We start from the raw sequence: 23221 nt of genomic DNA on the forward strand, positions 1-23221 counted from the left end.
TTTTTATTGTTACTTGTCCTAGCACCAGGAAAAAAAAACTAATATACCTCAAAAGTTTAAGGCCTCTTAAAATGTGCCAAAAGGAAAAGATAATTTTTTCCTTATGTATTTTAGTGTAGATTCATAAGATGTTTGTGTTGGCCTTGACACATTTTTAAGGAAAATACCTTTGTGCTCCTACTTCAGTCTTTGACTGGAAGGAACAGTGGAAATTGAAGGACACAGTCAAATTCATTGTAACGGAACATAAGCTCCCCAGCCCCTACAGTGATATTGGCACATAGGAGGCACTTAGTAAATGCGTGTGAATTGATTGATCGATTGCTTTGTATATCTATTAAGTACAAATTATGGTAATGGATAAAATGGAAAGATTCTGTAGAAAATTGGAATCTACATAGGGGGGACAAAACTGAGATAATCTAACAATAATTGCAAAACACAAACAACTAGTATAAAATTCTCCAATAAAATGACACGTATAAGAGTGATATTTGTAAATTGCTGTATAAGAGTTCATAAATTCATAGCACAAGAGACATTTTCATAAAGTTGAATCATGAAAAAAGTTCTGAATATTCTTTCAAAAATTAATTTTATAAACATATATTCTATATTCTTTCCCATAGCCCCCTTAATTGAACAATTATAACAAAACTTTCAAAATATCTAATTATGCATATTCTAGCAAGATAAATTTCCTTACCAACCATATCCAAAATCTTTATGTTTCTTTCTGCATCTTACATCTTTGAAAGGAGGTGAGTGACATGTTTCAGCTTTAATTTTCTGAACTCATGGTTTATCATTGCTTTGACCAGTTCCAAAATCTGCCATAGTTGTTTTTCTTTATAATGTTTTTGTCATATAAATTGTTTTGCTCACTTTACTCTTTATCAGTTTGTAGAAGTCTTTCTATTTTTCTCTGAAACTGATATATATTTCTCATGTCACAATAATGTTTTAATTATAGTTATAATTTGTTTAATTATTCCCCAGGAGATGGGTATTTCTTTCAGTTAGAGACAACTACAAAAAGAACTGTTATAAATATAAATGGATAAATATGTTTGTACCCATACCCTTTTTCTCTTTCACAGTTCTCTTTGGGGAATAGATACGTCCTAGTAGTGTGTTTCTTGTGACCTACATATGCTCATAACTCATAACTATCTTAGTAGCTACTTATCTGAGATACAATTTAATTCTGCCCCCTACAAAAAACATATAATCACATAGTGATTTGACCACAGCTAGAACTCAGGTATACTGATTTACAATAGAATGTTTTTTGAAATGAAGTAAAAAATATGAGAGAAGTAGTGTATAAAAGTTATTGGAAAGAAAAATTTAGATGTCCTCAATAAAAAATAGCAAATTATTTCAATTTCTTCAGTATTGTGCTTAAATTTTTTTTGAAAAAAGGTCATTTGAGGAGCCACATAGAAGATTATTTGGATCAGAGAGAAATTGAGTGAGAGAATTCAGTGGTGAGGCTTCTGAGGGCATGAATCTGTGAGGAATGAATGTGATGTCTATGGAAAATATAGTAGAAGGGGAGAATATGATCATTAGGGGAGCAATCTCAAATTGCAAGTTAAAGACAATAGCTGAAATTGTAAAGTTATAATTCTGTAATCTAAAGTTGTCTTTGGTAAATGGAAAAATTGGGAAGGGTTGCTTTCTTCAGGGAGGTGAAATAATTCTGTTTTTTAATTGTTTTTTTTAGATAACTAGCTAATTGTATTTAAATGTAAATGAAATTAAAGATAGGGAATCCTGAGCATTCTCTACATAATTTGGACTTTTCCAATTTCAGTAAGGAATAGAAAATAAAGCAATCTAGTTAACAATTGTCCCAGCTCTTCTATATCCACCCTGTATTATTCTATTTTTGACATAATTTTACTTGGAATACTAAATGTCTCTATATTTTCCTAGGTCAAATATTTGGCATCAGTTCTGCTTCTGGCATTGGCTTTTCAAAATACAGCCAGTCAACAGAAGATGATTTCTTGAACTAAATGACATACTAGTAGCATGTATTTAATTTTAAAAAATGAGTTACCCGAGACTTTTGCCCCATTGTGATAGACCAATTTGAGACTTTCCTTCTTTGTAAAGTTATAAGATGACTTTGATCTCTGAATTTCCTTCCACTGTTCTAGGATCAATAATAATAATAATAGTAATAGTAATTAATATTTATATAATTCTTTAAGTTTGAGATAACAGTTTATAAATATTATCTATTTGATAATTTAAATTTAAATATTTGATCCTCACACCAACCTTGGGAGGTAGGTGTGATTCTTATGTCTATTTTACATATGAAGGAAATGAAGCTTAGAGGTTAAGGTAAATTTGCTAATGTCATATAGCTACTAAGTGTTTGAGGCACATTTGGACACATCTTCCTGACTCCAGCGATAACAATCTATCTAATAGACTACCTCTCTGCTCCAAGATGACTGTGGTGAGTTAGAGAGTCTTATTTGTAAAAACCTCTTTACTTTGACATAAAGTAATCATGTCATTATGAGAACCATTTGGAAATTTGAACTTTCTTTAATGTTCTGGAAAGTGGGAAATTAACCACTTTCCTAACCTTTAAATGACTAACTGAATTTTCTGCAACCTTTCCAGATGAGGAAGGAAAATTAAATACCATAGACAAAGTTGACTTGAGGATAGGCTAGAGAAATTGTGCTACACCCTTAACCATATTCTTTGTTAGGGGAAAAAAAAAAAACAAAATAAAACTTCAGTAATGACTTGTGTTCCTTTATTTCAACTTGGCCCAAGTCTAAAGGGGGAAGAGCAAGCTTCTTGGAAACTTACTACAGGACTTTTGTCTCTTGTACTGTTCCTACAAGCTGACAGTTGTTAAACTTGACTTTAAAGATTGTCATTAAATTCTGACTACTTAATCCATTTAAAATTAGTTTTATTAAGGGTAGAAAAATATAATTAAAGCTGGACTTCAGAAAATAAATCTCTTTCAGAAAGGCTAAGTAATAATTAGTACTATAACAATGATGATCACTCTGATGCCTGCCTACTACCAGCCAAATTGACTTCTCACAAAAGAGACTTTATTGTAGAATTGCCAGAAAGCAAATGTTTGCAATGATCTCTATCAATTATAGCTTACTAACTTGGAATACATGGTAGGATGACCAGTTTGAATTGCATAGTTTTTGAAAAGAAATACAATATTAATCCATAGAGCAACTTGAACAAAATGTTAACGAGATATTTGCAAAGCTGGTGAAGTAGCTCACATTAGCACAAGATTTTAATGAATAGATAAAACTCATAATTAATAGAACTTTATTTTCTTTTTTTCTATTTTGTTTTATTTCCTCATTTTTTTTATTTGCAGGTCATCATTTTCTCCTCTCCCTTTCATTCATAATCTTCCCTCTTCATAGAAAAAATAAGAAAAACAAAAGTCATTTTAAACATGGATAGTCATGCAAAACAAATTAGTGAATTGTCTATGTCCAAAAAAAGTCTCAGTCTGTATTCTGAATCTATCATTTTTTTTTCAGAAAGGTGTACAATATGTTTCACTATGAGTCTTTTGGTATTGTAGCTGATCATTGAATTGATCAAAGACCAAGTCTTTCATCTGTTCATATTTAAAATATTGTTTATTAGCTAATTATTTTCCTATTTCTTCTCAATTCCCTTAGGATGAGTTCATACAAGTCATCACATCAATCATTCCCTTCAATTTTTTTTTCATTTTTTAAGGCAATCAGGGTTAAGAGACTTTCCCAGGGTCACACAGTTAATATGTGCCTGAGATTGCATTTAGAATCCTAATTCCAGAGTTGGTGCTCTATTCACTGAGTCATTTAATTCCATCCGCTCATTCTTCATCTTTCATCATTTTTAAAGTATCCATCACTTTTGTATATCATAACTTGTTTAGTCATTCTCTAGTTGATGAAATCCCCTTATTTGTAATTGTCATCATTAAAAGAACCACTATAAATATTTTTGTATATATGAGTCATTTTTCTTTTCTCTGATCTTTTTTGAGGGAGAAGCATCATTAGATCAGTAGGCTATGACCCAGTTGTTAGTAGTTTTGTGGGTATTATTGCCCTCCAGAATGTCAGGACCAGTTCACAGCTTTACCAACAGTGTATCTGTTTTTCTTGTTTATCTCTAGCATCAATAGTTTTCCTTTTTTATTTTTCCAGGTTTTTGCAAGGCACTGGGGTTAAGTGGCTCGCCCAAGGCCACACAGCTAGGTAATTATTAAGTGTCTGAGGTTGGATTTGAACTCATGTACTTCTGACTCCAGGGCTGGTGCTCTATCTACTGCGCCACCTAGGTGCTCCTAGGTTTTCCTTTTTAAAATCAATTTTGACAATCTGATGGGTGTGAAGTAGAACATCAGATTTATTTTAAGTTATATTTCTCTAATTATTAGTGCATTAGAGAATCTTTTTACATGCCTCTTGATAGCTTTTTCTGAAAACTGTGTTCATATCCTTTAACAGTATGTCAAATCAGAGATAAGTCTTATTCTCATAAATTTTAATCAGTTTCTATATATCTTAGAAATGAGATCTTTATTAGAGAACCTTACAGAACCTTATTTACTTCCTTTCTAATTTTAGTTGCATTGGTTTTGTTTGTATAAATTTTTAATTTTATATAATTAAAATTCTGCATTTTACTTTCTGTAATCCTTATCTCTGATACTATACTCCTATTTTTCATATTATCCTTTCTGTCTAAATTATTTCCCCATTTAGGGTTTGTTTTATATTTTATAAGATAGTGGTTTGTACTTATTTTCTGTCAGATTGCTTTCCATTTTTCCCCACAGTTTTTGTCGAGTAGTGAGTTCTTGCTCCAGTACTGGAACCTTTGAGTTTATCAAATATGAGGCCACAGTATTCATTTATTTCCATATACCTAACCTGTTCCATTGATATCCTGAAAAAAAGAGGAGTACAGAATCAAATAAGAGGATTACAGAAACTAAAAATTAAAAATGTATGCAACCAAAACCAATGCTTTTTAGTATTTTTAGAATGAATGTATCTTGTCAAAGGCTTTTTCTGGAGGGTCAGCTAGGTGACACAGTAGGTAGAACACCAGCCCTGGAGTCAGGAGGTCCTGGGTTTAAATCCGCCTTCAGACACTTAATACTTACTTAGCTTAGTGTGACCTTGGGCAAGTCACTTAACCCTGTTGCCTTCTAAAAACCAAAAAATTTCTATAATCTTTTAATATAATCATATGGCTTTTGTCCTTCTTGTTCTTTATATGGTCATTTGCATTTATAGTTTTCCTAATTTTTAACCACCTCACTATCATAGTTTTAATGTCTAATTTTCCCCGAAATCCATTTACCTTTTCCTTTAGCAATTTAGTTGTGATGTCATTTGGTGCATTCAAGCTAAATATTGCTATTAATTCAGTTTAGTAAGATAGAATTTTCTGTTTATCTCTTTTGATTAATACTACTTTTACTGTTGTTTTGTCTGAGGTAATACTTACTACTCCTAACCTTTTCTTCATTTGAAGTATAATATATTCTGTTCCATCCTTTTGCTTTAACTCTTTATGATTCTTATAGAAAACATAGTGGGACAGCTAGATAATGCAGTGAATAGAGCACTGACCCTGAAGTTAAGAGGACCTGAGTTCAAATTGGACTATAGACATGTAACTAACTTGATGACACTGGGCAATAACCCCAATTGTCATCCACAATGTCCCCCCAAAAAGAAAAATAATGTAAACAATATAATGTTGGAATCTGGTTGCTAAGGGATTCTAATATCCTGTTTTTTATGGGTGAGTTAATCCCACAACTTGCATTTAGAGCTGCAAAGTTACTCATTGCAGTTTCCTTACATCCCATTCTTTTATACTTTTGCTTTTCTTTCTTTCCTTGACTTTTTTTAAGAATTGATTTTTTTTGCTTCAGAAATACTTCTCTTAATTCTCCCTTTCTCTTATAAACCTCTTTGTTTTATTCCATTTCTCTTCTATTTAAAAATTCTGTCCTGATTATTTCATCAGGAATGTTAGAAAGCTCTCATATTATTTAAAAATGTTTTCCCCTCTGTAGAATTATATTCACTTTTGCTTATTAAATTTTTGACTACAAATCTATATTGTTTGCCTTCTGGAATATGTTATTCCAAGCTGTCTGATTCTTAAAGTAGTAGTGCCTAAATCTTGTGCAATACTGACTGTTGCTCCTTGGTAGTTAATTTTTTTTTTCTTTCTGGATTCTTATAATGTAATTTCTGAATTTTGAGTGTAGTATTCCTGGAATTAAGTGGGGAGAGAGGTCGATTTTTTTAAATTTCCTCTTTTATCTCCAGTTATAAGAGATATGGCCAGTTTTCTTTCATGATTGAAATATGATGTTGAGACATATTTTTGGTCATCACTTTCAGGTAGTCAAATGATTTTTAATTTCTTCATCAATGTGTTTTCCAGGTTAGCTGTTTTTGCTATGAGATACTTTACTTTTTTCTTTTCTTTTTTCAGCCTTTTGGTTTTGTCTTAATATTTCTTTATATATAATGGAATCATTTATTTCTATTTGATCAATTGTAATATTTAGGAGTTTTTTCCCTTGGAGGAGGTTTTTGTACACCATATCAAAATGTTAATTTTCTTTACATATGTTTCTTTCATAGTTTACATTTTTTTCTATTTTCTCCCAGTGTTCTCATTTCTTTTATAAAATAACAAAATACAACCTTTTCTCCTCTTAAAAAAAACACTCTTGCTGTACTGCTTCTAGCAATTCTCAGATTTATGCTTAACTTGTGTTTTTCTTTTAGGCTTTGAGTATGGATAGATGTTTTGAAGTCATTATTTTCTTCTGAGTTTGTTATCTTGAACATCTTTGTCTTCAGGAGTGTGTTATTAAATATTTAACAACTAACTTCCTGGAAAAATTGACACAACACACTTAAGTTTATGCTACATTAATGACATTTTCCCATCTCTTTCTTAAGTCTAGACTATAAATAAAAACAATTCCTGATTTGAAGTGTTTGCCAACGTCTGAGATGAAAATGTTCACACTAGAAATTCCACAATCAGTTATGAGTTGCCTATCAACATAATCACTACTATTTGTGGAAATCTTTCCTTGCTAATTTTTTGTCCTAAATCCTAACATTTGTATCTTCATTAGACTTGACTCTGCACATTCCTGGTAGGAAATGTCTGAACCAGGTTATTTTGTCTTGAGTCCTTCTAGGACTTTCTTGGGAGCTGGGAGTGTGGGGGGGTTGGGTATTGAGCTTTGCATTATTCCATGACTTCAGGTGCAGGCTAGGACCTGCAAGTTTATATTGCTCCCAAAATATTAAGATTTGTGGCAAAATCTTCTTACACCTTTTCTATGCTCTTTTTTTCTTTTTTTTTTAAATTTATTTCTATTAAAGATATTATTTGAGTTTTACAATTTCCCCCCAATCTTGCTTCCCTCCCCCCTCCCCCCACAGAAAGCCCTCTGTCAGTCTTTACTTTGTTTCCATGTTGTACCTTGATCCAAATTGGGTGTGATGAGAGAGAAATCATGTCCTTAAAGAGAAGAGAAGTCTAACAGGTAACAAGATCAGCAATAAGATATCTGTTTTTTTCTAAATTAAAGGGAATAGTCCTTGCACTTTGTTCAAACTCCACAGCTCCTTATCTGGATACAGATGGCACTCTCCTTTGCAGACAGCCCAAAGTTGTTCCCGATTGTCGCACTGATGGAATGAGCAAGTCCTTCAAGATTGAACATCACTCCCATGTTGCTGTTAGGGTGTACAGTGTTTTTCTGGTTCTGCTCATCTCACTCAGCATCAGTTAATGCAAATCCCTCCAGGCTTCCCTGAAATCCTCTCCCTCCTGGTTTCTAAAAGAACAATAGTGTTCTATGGAATACACATACCACAGTTTGCTAAGCTATTCCCCAATTGAAGGACATTTACTTGATTTCCAATTCTTTGCCACTACAAACAGGGCTGCTATAAATATTTTTGTACAAGTAATGTTTTTACCCTTTTTCCTCATCTCTTCAGGGTATAGACCCAGTAGTGGTATTGCTGGGTCAAAGGGTATGCACATTTTTGTTGTCCTTTGGGCATAGTTCCAAATAGCTCTCCAGAAGGGTTGGATGAGTTCACAGCTCCACCAACAGTGTAATAGTGTCCCAGATTTCCCATATCCCTTCCAACAATGATCATTATCCTTCCTGGTCATACTGGCCAATCTGAGAGGTGTGAGGTGGTACCTCAAGGAAGCTTTAATTTGCATTTCTCTAATAATTAATGATTTAGAGCATTTTTTCATATGGCTATGGATTATTTTGATCTCCTCATCTGTAAATTCCCTTTGCATATCCTTTGACCATTTGTCAATTGGGGAATGGATTTTTGTTTTAAAAATATGACTCAGTTCTCTGTATATTTTAGAAATGAGTCCTTTGTCAGAATCATTAGTTGTAAAGATTGTTTCCCAATTTACTACATTTCTTTTGATCTTGGTTACATTGGTTTTATCTGTGCAAAAGCTTTTTAATTTAATGTAATCGAAATCATCTAATTGTTTTTTGGTGATGTTCTCCAACTCTTCCTTAGTCATAAACTGTTCCCCTTTCCATAGAAGTGACAGGTAGACTAGACCTTGATCTTCTAATTTGCTTATAGTATTGTTTTTTTATGTTTATGTCCCGTAACCATTTGGATCTTATCTTGGTAAAGGGTGTGAGGTGTTGGTCTAATCTAAGTTTCTTCCATACTAACCCAATTATCCCAACAATTTTTATCAAAGAGGGAGTTTTTATCCCAAAGACTGGACTCTTTGGGTTTATCAAACAGCAGATTACTATAATCCTCTCCTGCTTTTACACCTAGTCTATTCCACTGGTATACCACTCTATTTCTTAGCCAATACCAAACAGTTTTGATGACTGATGCTTTATAATATAATTTTAGATCGGGTAGAGCTAAGCCACCTTCTTTTGCACTTTTTTTCATTAAGCTCCTGGCAATTCTTGACTTTTTATTTCTCTATATGAATTTACTTACAATTTTTTCTAACTTGTTAAAGTAATTTTTTGGGATTTTGATTGGTAGGGCACTAAACAGATAGTTTAGTTTTGGTAGAATTGTCATTTTTATTATATTAGCTCTACCTATCCATGAGCAGTTGATATTTGCCCAGTTATTTAAATTTAATTTAATTTGTATGAGAAGTGTTTTATAATTGTTTTCAAAAAGATTCTGATTCTGTCTTGGCAAATAGACTCCCAAATATTTTATATTGTCTGAGGTTACTTTGAATGGGATTTCTCTTTCTAGCTCTTCCTGCTGTTTCTTGCTAGACATATATAGAAAAGTTGAGGATTTATGAGGGTTTATTTTATAACCTGCAACTTTCCTAAAATTGCTACTTGTTTCCAGTAGTTTTTTAGATGATTTCTTGGGATTCTCTAGGTAGACCATCATGTCATCTGCAAAGAGTGAGAGTTTTGTCTCTTCCTTCCCAATTCTAATTCCTTCAATTTCTTTTTCTTCTCTAATTGCTGATGCTAACATTTCTAATACAGTATTGAATAGTAGTGGTGATAATGGGCACCCTTGTTTCACCCCTGATCTTATTGGGAATGCGTCTAGCCTCTCCCCATTGAATATAATGCTTGTTGATGGTTTCCAGATAGATATTGCTAATTATTTTAAGGAACAGCCCATTTATTCCTACACTCTCTATTGTTTTTAATAGGAATGGATGCTGTATTTTGTCAAAAGCTTTTTCAGCATCTATTGATATGATCATATGATTTCTGATAGGTTTGCTGTTGATATAATTGAGTATACTAACAGTTTTCCTAATATTGAACCAACCCTGCATTCCTGGAATAAATCCTATTGGATCATAATGTATTATCCTAGTGATGACTTCTTTTCTATGCTCTTTAAATTCTATTCTGGGTTTGTATTTGAGCAACGTACCTGTAGGTTTTTCTCTGGTTGGAAGTTCTTCTAATTTGTTCCTGCACTAATTCACTATTAGCCAGCTGGAAAGGTCTGAGGATTTACAGTGATAGAACTTTAGGCTTCTCTTTGGTCAGAAATTTTAACTTAACTTGGTTATTCCAGACTTCAGAATGAGTTGGAGGTAATCCCCTCTTGTTTTTCTATCAGTTACATGCAACTATGATTTGTTTCTGAACTTTTTCCTAGTTCAGCACATAGTCTAGGTCTCATGACCACTTTTTACCCTAGAGTACTACTTTTAGGCACCCATCCCCTTCTAAGTAAACCTTGCTTCTGTGACTAAGTGGCACAGCTGCCGATTAGCACCTGCTCCTGTAGCTTGTACAAGTTTGAGAACATTCAGGCAATTTTCTTGCCCTGGTCCTCATTTAATTCCTGGTCACTTAAAATCTCTGTGCAATGTGCTCTTTGCCAAACCCATTGCCAATGTGTGTAATTTACCTTTCTGTTGAATTCTTTTGACCAACCTAGACAGGGAAAAAGAATGTTTTTTTTCCCTTGACTTTCTCAATCTTTTGTATTTTCTAAAAATACTGGGGATTGTGATGGAGGAGTTGGACTATAATTCCTCCTGCTATCTACTATCTTGCTTCTCATTTAACATATAGAGGATAATTTGCTTTTAGAATCTTTTAAAAATATTTTCTATAGAAGGTTAAGCTCAATATGATCTTGGTTATGCTGTTTTGTTTAGCAAATATTGTCTTCATTGGTAATATACTATATATTTATATATTTAAAATATATATAATATATATATAATATATATAATATATATATAATATATATATATATATACCTAATTAGTGAAGATGGATTTGATGCCAATAGTCTGGATATCAACATTTCCTGGAATTTCTCTTTCTTTAGATTTCAGTGTATATAGAAATTTAAGGAAAAAAACACTTAGGTGACTATGTAAAAACACTTTCCCAAGAGACGAAGCAGTTTAGAAAACTGGGAAGAACATTGGCTTAAAAGACCTGGGTTCAAAATCCAGATCAGAAACTATTTCTGGTAGTCTCAGTTTCCTCACTTGTTAAACATGGAAAGAAGGATGGTTAGTCTAGATGAGTTCCGAGGTCCCTTCCAGTTCTAAATCAATAATAAATAAGGGGGTATATTTATTAGATTACCCTATCCCTTCCCTGCCCCAGTTCTTTTTTTAAAATTTTTTTATTTATTAAAGGCAATGGGGATGGGGCAGCTAGGTGGTGTAGTGGGTAGAGTACTGGCCCAGAAGTCAGGAGTACCTGAGTTCAAATCCAGTCTCAGACACATAATAATCACCTAGCTGTATGGCCTTGGACAAGCCACCTAACCCCATTTGCCTTGCAAAAAAAAATTCTAAAGGCAATGGGGTTAAGTGACTTGCCCAAGGTCACACTGCTAGGAAATTATTAAGTGTCTGAGGTCAGATTTGAACTCAGGTACTCCTGACTCCAAGACCAGTGCTCTATCTACTGTTCCATCCAACTGCCCCCCTGCCCCAGTTCTTGACTTCCTACCTGGTTTCTGACCCTCAAATAAAACTACTTGGAACTTAAGAGGGTTTCTGGTTCAACCGGCTCCATTCTTTCGCTTTACATATTTAAAAAATGAGTTCTAAAACAGGTTAAATTATTTGCCTGAAGTCAAACAGATAGTAAGAGTAAGAAGTAGAATTTGATTCCATTTCCTCTGATTTTAAATCTGGTGCAAGTTGTATTTCATCAGACTGAAATACAGAAGAATAAGTTAGGGTATAATTGAAGTTTGCTTAAATCCAATTCATTTATTGAGTGCTTAATTCTGGGTAAGGCAAATAAGTGCTGGAAAAAGTCTCTGACCTTAAGAAGCCTATATTCTTGACAGGGTGTTGGAATGGGGTGGGGAGAGAAAATAAAAAGTATATGTGAAATAATGCAAAGTACTTTCAAGAAGAAGAGTACTATTACTAATATTTAATGACAATCTTTTCTTTTTCTCTCCCTAGTATCAAGAGGAGAATAGACCCTGATGTTCCAAAACAGGGGCTATAGAAATTGATAGAACATACCAAGCAGGAAGTAGATGGTTTATTTCCCCTGTTTGACAATTAAATTCCTTTCATGTTCATGGGTTTGTGAAAATAAGAACTTTTTCCTCATAGCATCTATATCATATTTTTTCATTGTTTTTCTTTCTTCACTAGTTTTTTTTTTTATTTTTCTGTGTGGGAAACTGGATTGCAGAATAAAGAAAAAAACCCACAACCTTTTAGGAAAGGTTTAGTGAATGATGCCTATTGTAGAAGGATATTTTTTTTTGCTTTAAAATATCACACCACATTAATACAGAAGTATTCTTGACAATACTTCTCTATTATTTCAGGAATCTTTACAAAGTTTCAAATATTTTATTGGCCCATATCATTTAAATCCTCTTGTTCTCTCTTCACACCAAAGCAGTGCTCAGTTCTTGTTTCTCTCTTTTTTCCTGAGGCAGCTTTGGTAACAGTGTCACCTTTTGTCTTATATTGTCTAGAATCAAATAATTTTCTTAAGGTAATAAACAGTAAGGTTTATTTCTGTTTGTAGAGTACAGCTGTTACAGATGGCATTGATAATATGGGGGGAGGGCCTTGGCAAGTGGGATTGACTCGAGAAAGAAAGGAGACTTTAAGTGACACAAATAAAAATAAACATGCATTATGAAAATGGCAAACAAAAAATTCCATGGGGAATACATTTCATGTAGGAATAAAGCTGAAAAATTAGCTTAAAACCAAGAGTGGAAAGAGACTTGATTTAGAAACCTTCATACTGCAAATATGTGCAAAATGGTGAAATATGTCTTTTTTATTAGAGAAGCTTGAAAGATCATTTAGTTCATCCCTTTCACTTTACATTTAGTTCACCTCAAACTATTAGGGATCTTGTTTCTAAAAACAAGAGTTTAAAAACAAAAGTTTCCTTCTCAATAAACAATTCTCTCATTTCAAGGGGCTCACATAACAAATCTAGAAATTTCATACCACAGTTCACGCCCAATCTCTTATCTCTTGGCTAGACAGAGGAAATTAGGAGGGCAGCCAAACTGTATAATCTTTGAAAAGGATGAATTCAAAAGATCAAATGAAAAATAATTTGCTATTATTTTCAATGTAAAGAAAACATGGTATGCAGAATATCATGATGCATTTTTGAATCTGAGAGACTAGAATTCAAATGATTCTTAATTCTGTGTTCCTGAATGAGTCAATTGACCTCGTTGTGGTTCTCATGACTCTCTCTAGGACTTATCTATTAATTCTAGGACTTGATGGTTCAAGTTTGTGGAGGGAGTCCTTTTCAGATATTCCCTATATTACAGAACCTTAGTCAGCTAGGTAGCACAATGGATAGAGTGGTAGATAGCATGCCAAACCTGGAATCAGGAAGACTCCTCTCTGTGAGTTCAAGTCTGGCCTCAGATACTTACTGGTGTATGACTCCAAGTAAGTCATTTAGCCTTCTTTGACTCACTTTCCTCATATCAAAAATGAACTGGAGAAAAAAGTGGCAAACTACTCCAGTATCTTTACCAAGAAAACTCCAAATAGGGGTCACAAAAAGACATAACTAAAATGATTTAATAACAGCTATATCCCTATAAATACCCACACACATTTGGGTATATATTTTTGAGAGACAGAGAAACAGAGAAAGAGAATGAACAAACAAATGGTGCTATTTCTTTGAATGCATAGGCAGTTTTTAACCCAGGCTTTTAACTTTCCCTACATTCCCTAGATTTCGCTAACTTGCCATGATCAGTGACAATATTTGTTTATTTCCAAGAAAATGGCTTCTTCTAAGTGGCAGTAGAAAGCCAGATCTCTTGTCTTCCAATGAAGTGCTCTTTATTCTTTAAGCCATATAACTTAGAAAAGGAACTGGAGATATAAAAATGCAATAGCTCTTTCCAGATGTCTTCAGAAATAAACAGAGCAATTAGTGTTGTTTGGGGCATTAAAACAACTCCAACTATGAAATAAAAAGTATCTTTCAAAGTGTCCAATGATATTATGTTCAATTATACAGCTTTTGAGTTGAACTTTAATCTAGCTCCTCCTTTTAAGCAACCTTGATCTCTTAATAGAAAAGAATTTGTTTTTCTTGCAGTATTCTTCTATATTCTGATGATAATTTCTGCTATGAAGTGCTCTTTCAATATTCCTTTGAAACTATAAGCTTTCTCAGAAGACAAATGGAATTTTAGGGTTTTCATTTTAAAACTTCTTCACATATTTTTACCTCTTGTGTTTCCCTGTGTAGGAATTCCAATTACTTTGAGTCCCCAAATAATAATTCTTTAAAGCCTGATGTTCTTAGTAAGAATTTTAGAGGCTGTATCAACTACTGCCATCCAGGAGAAAAAAAAATTGTTTAAAAAGAGATTTTTTTAGAATTGTGTTTTACTACACAATTTTACCACACACACTAAGACCACAGTGTTCTCCTGCACAGCAAAGCCACTTAATACATATCAAATCAGGACTAGTATGATTTATGCTTTTTCCTAACAGGCGGCAAAAATACATTTGTGTGTGTGTGTGTGTGTGTGTGTGTGTGTGTGTGTGTGTGTGTGTGTATGCTACCCTGAGACAGTTAGCAAAGAAGATGCACCTTCAAAATCTTAGTGAGGAAATTAGATGGAGTTTAAGATTCCTAAAAAAAAGAGTGATAATGAGTATCTGACTTCATTTTATTAAACCTATAAATAAATCTTATCTCCTCCCTCCTCCAAGCTTGAAATGCATTTCCTCCTCACCTCTTCTTAGAATCTTTAATTTTTCTCAAAGCTCAATTCAGATTCCTTTGTTTAACTTAATTTGACCCCTCTAGCTGTTAACAATTTATTTAAATTATGAATCACATCCTATATGTTTACATGTCACAGTAGAATATGACCTTCTTCAGGATTCAAACCTACATCTTGTTTCTTTATGTCCCCAAGTACTTCCATATGTGGTGTTTTGTTCCAAACAAGCAATTTATAAATGCTTGAGTTGAATTCAATTGAGTTAAATATTTTTATTGTTTTTTAATGGGGGGGCTGGGGGAGGAGGAGACTAGAGTTGGCTTTAAGGTCACAAGAAGTACAGAGTTAATATTTTGTTCTTCAGAATGCTCAGGAAACAGGAATTTAATCATCATGAACCAGTGATAGGAATATTTCCATAACATGAATCTGAGGGGTCTAAACATTGTTGTAGTTGTCAAGTGGAGTTTCTTAACCTTTTTTTCTTCCTCTCTTCCTTTTGATGTTTTGCTATTCTCCCTTTAAATATGATTCTCAGTTCAACCTTCATGATCTACTCACCTCTCTGCCTTAACCCTTGGGGTGGGGAATTAGTATTAAGGCATATGTCCTGGTTTGGAGAATTTGTTTCTCCTGAAGTGTCCAAACCCTGATCTTTTATCTCACTGATATGGGTGTTCCTTGAATGCTTAGAAAATATTAGTGTGCATTAATCCAATAGTGATTTAGAGTATTTTTTAATATAGCTATAGTCTGGTTTTCTTTCCATGAGAACTACTAATTTATCAATAGGAAACTGCTTTAATTATATCTAATTTGAATCAGTTACTTATGTATCTTAGAAATGAAAGAAGTCTATCAGAGAAAATTATTACTGCAAATATTTTTTCTTTATTCATGTCTTGCTGGAGATTAAGGATCAGAGGACTGTCAAACAAGGTTATCTCTGCTACATCTTTAAGATCATGTATGGTTTTGATAAATGCATAAGAGATTCCTCATAAGAATATAGTTTCATAGGTACTATTTATTCTATCAAACTGTTCTTTTTGTTTTATCAAATCTATTTCTTCATATCAAGTGATTTTTTTCTAGTCAATGCTGTGATTAATAATAATTACTAGCATTTATAATAAGGCATTCAAATTTGTAAAATGCTTTCATGTACAGTCATACTTGATAATACAGGGAAGTAAGCCAATGAGATCTTGTTTATATTCTCTGCATCTTTCAAATAATAGTATGAAATAAAAAATGCAATCTACTGAAGAATATTGCTTTAACATGCCTTCCTGTTTCATGTAATACCCATCAAGGATGACCTTTGATATGTGAGTAGCTGATTCTCAGTCATTTTATCTTGATGAAAAATTGGTATCTAGATCAATGATTGTTGTTCTCTGTAGTCTTTATTTTGTATAAATAAGGTCTGTGAGCTTTAACTTCTTTAGGTAACCTTGTCAGTTGGTCTCTTAACATCTCCCAATTGGATAACCTCCAATGTAGATTTAGTCTAATCTCATTACTTTTCCCATCTTTGTTCTCAAAAGTGCCATTTTTACCTTCTCTATAAGCACAACCAGCACTATGGTTTTAGAGTTCCAGTGTGGGGGCTGCCATTTTTTTTTATGGTAAAAAACATTTCTTTAAAAAAACTTTAAAAGTATTTTTCATTTATTGTCTATTTGTTACCCTTTTGTTTTTATACTTAATATCTTCAAGATGATTTTGCTTGATGGCATCTCTCATCAAGATGTTTGGGTTTTTTAAAACCTGGTTTTATCTTTCATTGTTTCTTTTTTGTTTTAAGAGGAAACTTTGTGTATAATCTTCAAACATTCTTCTTTCTGAAATTTTACAAACTACTCCATACTGTAAACCCTGTGTAGCCTTTGACTATGATAAGAAATATTTTGGAAGGTTCTTTTGATTTCATGATTGCAGATTATTTGCAATCATCACCTACCCTTTCTTTCATCTATATACTTCATTTTTCATATCAATAACTTTAGTCAGGTTGGAGTTGATTATGTTATACATATCTTTTAAAACATTTTCTAGTTTTATACTAATTTTGATCAGGTTTTAGTTATATCCTAGTCATGGATCAGTACTTCGATAAATAATAAAATAATTTTGATAGCCACATTAGTAAAATGAATTGAAGTGGAGGGTACTGAGTAGGAGGAATATTCTTTAGAGGGCATTTTATGTGCTTAAGCTTGATGTAAGAAGGGCCTGAACTTAGGTAATGGAAATAAGAATTGGAAAATAAAAGAGAAAATTCAAAGGAAAAAGCAATATGATTCTAGAGTAAAAGGGTGCAGAAGAATAAAACAAGATTGTTTCCAAATTTTAACCCTTAGTGACAATTTCAGATCTACAAGGAGATATAGAATGGTGAATACTGAGAAAAAAAATACTAGATTTGATGATCAAATAGATAACTTAAATGATAATTGAACCCTCTATTCTTTAAGACTAGAATTTCACTGGGATGGGGTTAATAGGAAAGAAGGGAAATCTTAAATTATATCATATATATATATATATGTATATATATATACATATATATATATATATATATAGCACATATACCAAAAATTAAAATATAGCCAATAAATTCTGCCTTGCTTGATGTAGATTTCAACATACTTCAGATGTACACTAAGCTTTTTAAAATCTGAAGACATTTTTGCTTTTATATGGTTTTCTTTTAGACATGAAGCCAAAAAAAAAGAAAACAATTTTATTTTTATTCAAAATGAGAATTTGGCACACCAGAGAATGCACACCAGAGGTGTGTCAAACATGTGACTGGCCAGATACATGCAGCTTACAACAGTCCCTAATGAAACCCAATCCAGATTAAAATGTAATTCCTGTCCAGTTTTAATGTGGTGATGTATATGCAAACACACATAAAAATAAAGCATATGCTTCTAAGTCAGTATGTGTTCTACAGGGATCCTATCATACAATTTAGTAATATGTTTCTGATTGAGTTTGACACCATTATGGCAGACCATCACTTTTCTTGTGAAAAAAAGTGTTGTTGTTTATTTTCCTCCTTGAACTTTCAGATAGCCAGATATCCTTGAAAAAATGATTCTTTTAGATTATTTCTATAAATTTCTCATTCATATTTGTGTTTAAAGATAAGACTAAAATTTGTCTTTTTGTCATTTTACTCCACATATTACAAGTAGCTTTTCCCTTGGTTAGAATTAATTACAGAGTCCTTTGTGCCTATATTTGTGGTTGTTATAGAACAGATAACACTGGCAAGTTTGTTTTGTGAGTAAGAAAATCAAAGAATCTTTAATTATAGAGATCAGAAATAGAATATTATGGTTTCTATTAAAAACCAAAACCAAACACATAAAATTATGGTATCAAATTGAATACAAAAGTTTAAGGTAACAAGTTTTTAAACTAAGATCTATTTGCATATATTCATTGAATGAATTATTTAAAGCATACCAGTTTTCTAACAATGACTTACTATTTAAAGCAGGTATGGAAACACTGGACCTAGACTTGGATTTAATTGATCCCTTGTTTGATACCATTCTGGTTCCTGCCATTACAAATAAAAGGGATAGCCGTTGTGGACTGAGAACAGCCTAGGAAGCTTTCAAAATAGACTCATTAAGGCAGAACAAGATGATGGAAATAGCAGAAAATAGTTTAGGGAGTTCCTCACCCCACCCCAAACAATATACTCAACTTTTCCAAAATTATCTAGAAAATGTACCAGACTGACTTTTAAATAAGAAATCCAAGAGGAAAAAAATTCACAAGTCATTTTTCCAACTCAGCTCTGCAGACACTAATGATGGAGTCTGGCTAGAAATGTATTTTATTGAGTACAAAGAGAGACTGTGTCCCAGGACAAGTGGTCCTAAATTCAGCACAGAGGAGCCTAGGGTATAGTAATAGGGACAAATTCTATTAGACTGTAAGTTCTTCCAGGAAAGAAATGTTTTAATTGACCAACTAGCATCTTTCTTGCACTCTCAAGTGACAAGTTTGGGATAGACTAAGGAGGGCATCCACACTTATGGGTAGTATTCCAGGATGAAGAGTAGTCAGGGTTATAAACTCTGCATCCGGCAAGGAGTAAGTGTAGAATAGCAACAATGTGGTTCAGACACTTGAAGCAGAACAAAGTTTCAGTTCCAACTTCCAGGAGAGTCTACAGAGGAATAACTATGGCAAGAATGTCAGACCAAAGGGAGTTCTATAGTTTTGTTGCTTTAAAATCAACAGTGCTTCCTAGTTAGCTGACACTGGTTGAATCCAGCAACCCTACAAGTGTATTGATCCAAACCCAGATCAGGAATTTGCAGAATTCAGGCCATTTTGTTCTGGATCAGAAAGTTTTCAGGTCCCAGTCTGAGCTATTCTTGAGACCCTAGAATAATGTAACACTTAATACCCCAAGAAAACAGCAGGAACTACCTAATCATCCCCTTCCTCTCCCTTCCAAATAATCATGGAATTTAGTCTTGACATAAAATCCAAAGTCAGGAAGCAGGCTGGAAGAATTAGAGAATAACAACAAAAATAATTCAACCTAGAAGGCTATTGTGATGACTAGTTCACTCAAGACAAAAAAATCAGAAGAGATATCTTCTATAAATAGTGATGAACAAAGTATCAAAGAAAGGCATGACTTAGGTGCAAATTCAGCTAAAATTCATGGAAGAGATAAAACAAAAGTTTTTTTAAAAAATGTTTTCAAATTACTTTATAACTGGAATGAGAAATGAGAGTTATGGAAGACAGAAAGGTAACTAGTTGGCACAAAAAGTACATATTCTTGCCTAGGCAACAAACTATCTGAAAATTAATGCTAATTTTCTAAAATTAGTGCTAATTTTCTAAAATTAGGTAGAAAATTTTTTCAAAGATTTAATTTTATTTGTTTTGGGGTGGCTAGGTGGCACAATGCATACAGCATCAGCCCTGTAGTCAAGAGTACCTGAGTTCAAATCCGACATCTGACATTTAATAATTACATAGCTGTGTGGCCTTGGGCAAGCCACTTAACCCCACTAGCTAACACAAATAAATAAATAAATAAACAAACAAATAAATAAATAAATATTTTGATTATTTGGAGTTTTACAACATTTCCCCTAATCTTGCTTCCCTCCCCCCAACCCACCCACAGAAGGCAATATGCCAGTCTATACATTGTGTCCATGGTATACATTGATCCAAATTGAATATGTTGAGAGAGAATTCATATCTTTAAGGATGAAAAATAAAGTATAAGAGATAGCAGAATTACATAATAAGATAACCGTTTTTTTTTTCTAAATTGAAAGTCTTTGGTCTTTGTTCAAACACCACAATTTTTTCTCTGGATATAGATGGTATTCTCCATCACAGACAGCTCCAAATTGTCCCTGATTGTTGCATTGATGGAATGAGCAAGTCCATCAAGATGGATCATCACCCCCATGCTGCTGTTAGGGTGTACAGTGTTTTTCTGGTTCTGCTCATCTAGCTCAGCATCAGTTCATGCAAATCTTTCCAGGCTTCCCTCAATTCCCATCCCTCCTGGTTTCTAATATAACAATTGTGTTCCATGACATACATATACCACAATTTATTAAGCCATTCCCCAATTGATGGACATTTACTTGATTTCCAATTCTTTGTCACCACAAAGAGGGCTGCTATGAATCTTTTTGTAAAAGTGATGATTTTACCCTTTTTCATAATCTCTTCAGGGTATAAACCCAGTAGTGATATTGCTTGGTCAAAGGGGGTGCACATTTTTGTTGCCCTTTGGGTGTAATTTCAAATTGCTCTCCAGAAAGGTTGGATGAGTTCACAGCTCCACCAACAATGTATTAGTGTCCCATTTCCCACATCCCTTCCAACATTGAACATTGTGCTTTCTTGTCATATTGAACAGTCTGATAGGTGTGAGGTGGTTCCTCAGAGATGCTTTAATTTTCATTTCTCTAATAAATAATGACTTAGAGCAATTTTTCATATGACTATGGATCATTTTGATTTCCTCATCTATAAATTGCCTTTGCTTATCCTTTGACCATTTGTCATTTGGGGAAATGGCTTCTTTTTTAAAAAATTTGACTCAGTTTTCTGTATATTTCAGAAATGAGTCCTTTGTCACAAATACTAGTTGTAAAGATTGTTTCTCAGTTTACTACATTTCGTTTGATCTTGATTACATTGCTTTTGTCTGTGCAAATGCTTTTTATTTAATGTAATCAAAATCATCTCGTTTGTTTTTAATGATGTTCTCCATCTCTTCCTTAGTCATAAACTGCTTCCTTTTCCATAAATCCGACAGGTAAACTACTCCTTGATCTTATAGAATGCTTATAATATGTTTTTATATAAATCCTGTATCCATTTGGATCTTATCTTGGTATAGTGTGTGAAGTGTTGATCTAATCTAAGTTTGTTCCATACTAACTTCCAATTTTCATTGTTTAATCGAAGAGAGAGAATTTTTATCCCAATAGCTGGACTCTTCAGGTTTATCAAACAACAGATTACTTTAATCATTTCTGGCTATTTTACCTAGTCTATTCTACTGGTCCACCACGCTGTTTCTTAGCCAATATTAGAAAGTTTTGATGACTGATGCTTTATAATTTTATATCTGGTAGGGCTAAACTACCTTTTTTGCACTTTTTTTTTCCATTGAATCCCTGGAAATTCTTGACTTTTTATTTCTCCATATGAATTTACTTACCACTTTTTCTAACTCATTAAAGTAGTTTTTTTAGAATTTTGATTGGCAGGGCACTAAACAGGTAGTTCAGTTTTGGTACAATTTTCATTTTTATTATATTAACTCGATCTATCCATGAGCAGTTGATGTTTGCCCAGTTCTTTAAATCTGATTTAATTTGTGTGAGAAGTGATTTGTAATTGTTTTCAAAAAGTTTCTGAGTCTGCCTTGGCAAATAGACTCCCAGGTATTTTATATTGTCTGAGGTTACTTTGAATGGAATTTCTCTTTCTAGCTTTTCCTGCTGTATCTGGCTAATCACATATGGAAAAGTTAAGGATTTGTGAGGGTTCATTTTATATCCTGTAAATTTGCTAAAGTTGCTAATTGTTTCCAGTAGTTTTTAGATGATTTGGGGGGATTCTCTAGGTGTACCATCATGTCATCTCATCTGCAAAGAGTGAGGTTTTGTCTCTTCTTTCCCAATTCTAATTCCTTCAATTTCTTTTTCTTCTCGTATTGCTGAAGCTAAAATTTCTAATACAATATTGAATAGTAGTGGTGATAATAGGCATCATTGTTTCACCCCTGATCATATTGAGAATGCCTCTAGCCTATCACCCTTGAATATAATCCTTGTTTATGGTTTCAGATAGATACTGCTTATTATTCTAAGAAATAGTCCATTTATTCCTATGCTCTCTAGTGTTTTTAGTAGGAATGGGTGCATGTTTTTTGTCAAAATCTTTTTTCAGCATCTATTGATTAATATATGATTACTAACAGTTTTCCTAATATTGTACCAACCCTGCATTCCTGGGATAAAACCTCCTTGATCATAATATATTATCTTAGTGAAAACTTGTTGTAATCATTTTGCTAAGATTTTATTTAAGATTTTTGCATCTATATTCATCATGGAGATAGGTCTAGAATTTTCTTTCTCTGTTTTAACACTTCTTGGTTTAGGTATCAGCACCATAGTGGTGTCATAGAAAGAGTTAGGCAGAGTTCTGTCTTTCCCTATTTTTCCAAAGAGTTTATATACGATTGGAACCAATTTTTCCTTAAATATTTGATAGAATTTACTTGTGAATCCATCAGTCCCTGGAAATTTTTTTCTTAGGGAGTTCAATGATGGCTCATTGAATTTCTTTTTCTGAGATAAAGTTGTTTAGGTATTTGATCCCCTGTTCATTTAACCTGGGCAACTTATATCTTTGTAAATATTTGTCCACTTCGCAAATATATTGGCATAGAGTTGGGCAAAATAATTCTGAATTATTACTTTAATTTCCTCCTCAGGAAGAGGTGAGTTCTCCTTTTTAATTTATGATACTAGCAATTTGGTTTTCTTCTTTTTTTAATTAAATTGACCAGAGGTTTTTCAATTTTATTGGTTTTTTCATAAAACCAACTCTTAGTTTTATTTATTAATTCAATAATATTTTTGCTTTTGATTTTATTAATTTCTCCTTTAATTTTTAGAATTTCTAATTTGGAATTTAATTGGGGGTTTTTAATGTGTTCTTTCTCTAATTTTTTAACCTGGGCAACTTATATTTTTTATAAATATCCATCCATTTCACTTAGATTGTCAAATTTATTGGCATAGAGTTGGGCAAAATAATTCCAAATGATTACTTTAATTTTCTCTTCATTGGTGGTGAGTTCACATTTTTCATTTATGATA

The 23221-nt window shown here is 33.0% G+C and overlaps 1 protein-coding gene across 1 annotated transcript in view; it reads left to right on the forward strand.

Moving 5' to 3' along the window:
- Positions 1-23221, forward strand: part of LOC141495412 (guanine nucleotide-binding protein subunit alpha-14) — a 408685-nt gene that overhangs the window by 221171 nt on the left and 164293 nt on the right. The window lies entirely within an intron of this gene.

Source organism: Macrotis lagotis, chromosome 8 (assembly GCF_037893015.1).
Source record: "Macrotis lagotis isolate mMagLag1 chromosome 8, bilby.v1.9.chrom.fasta, whole genome shotgun sequence".
NCBI lineage: Eukaryota > Metazoa > Chordata > Mammalia > Peramelemorphia > Peramelidae > Macrotis > Macrotis lagotis.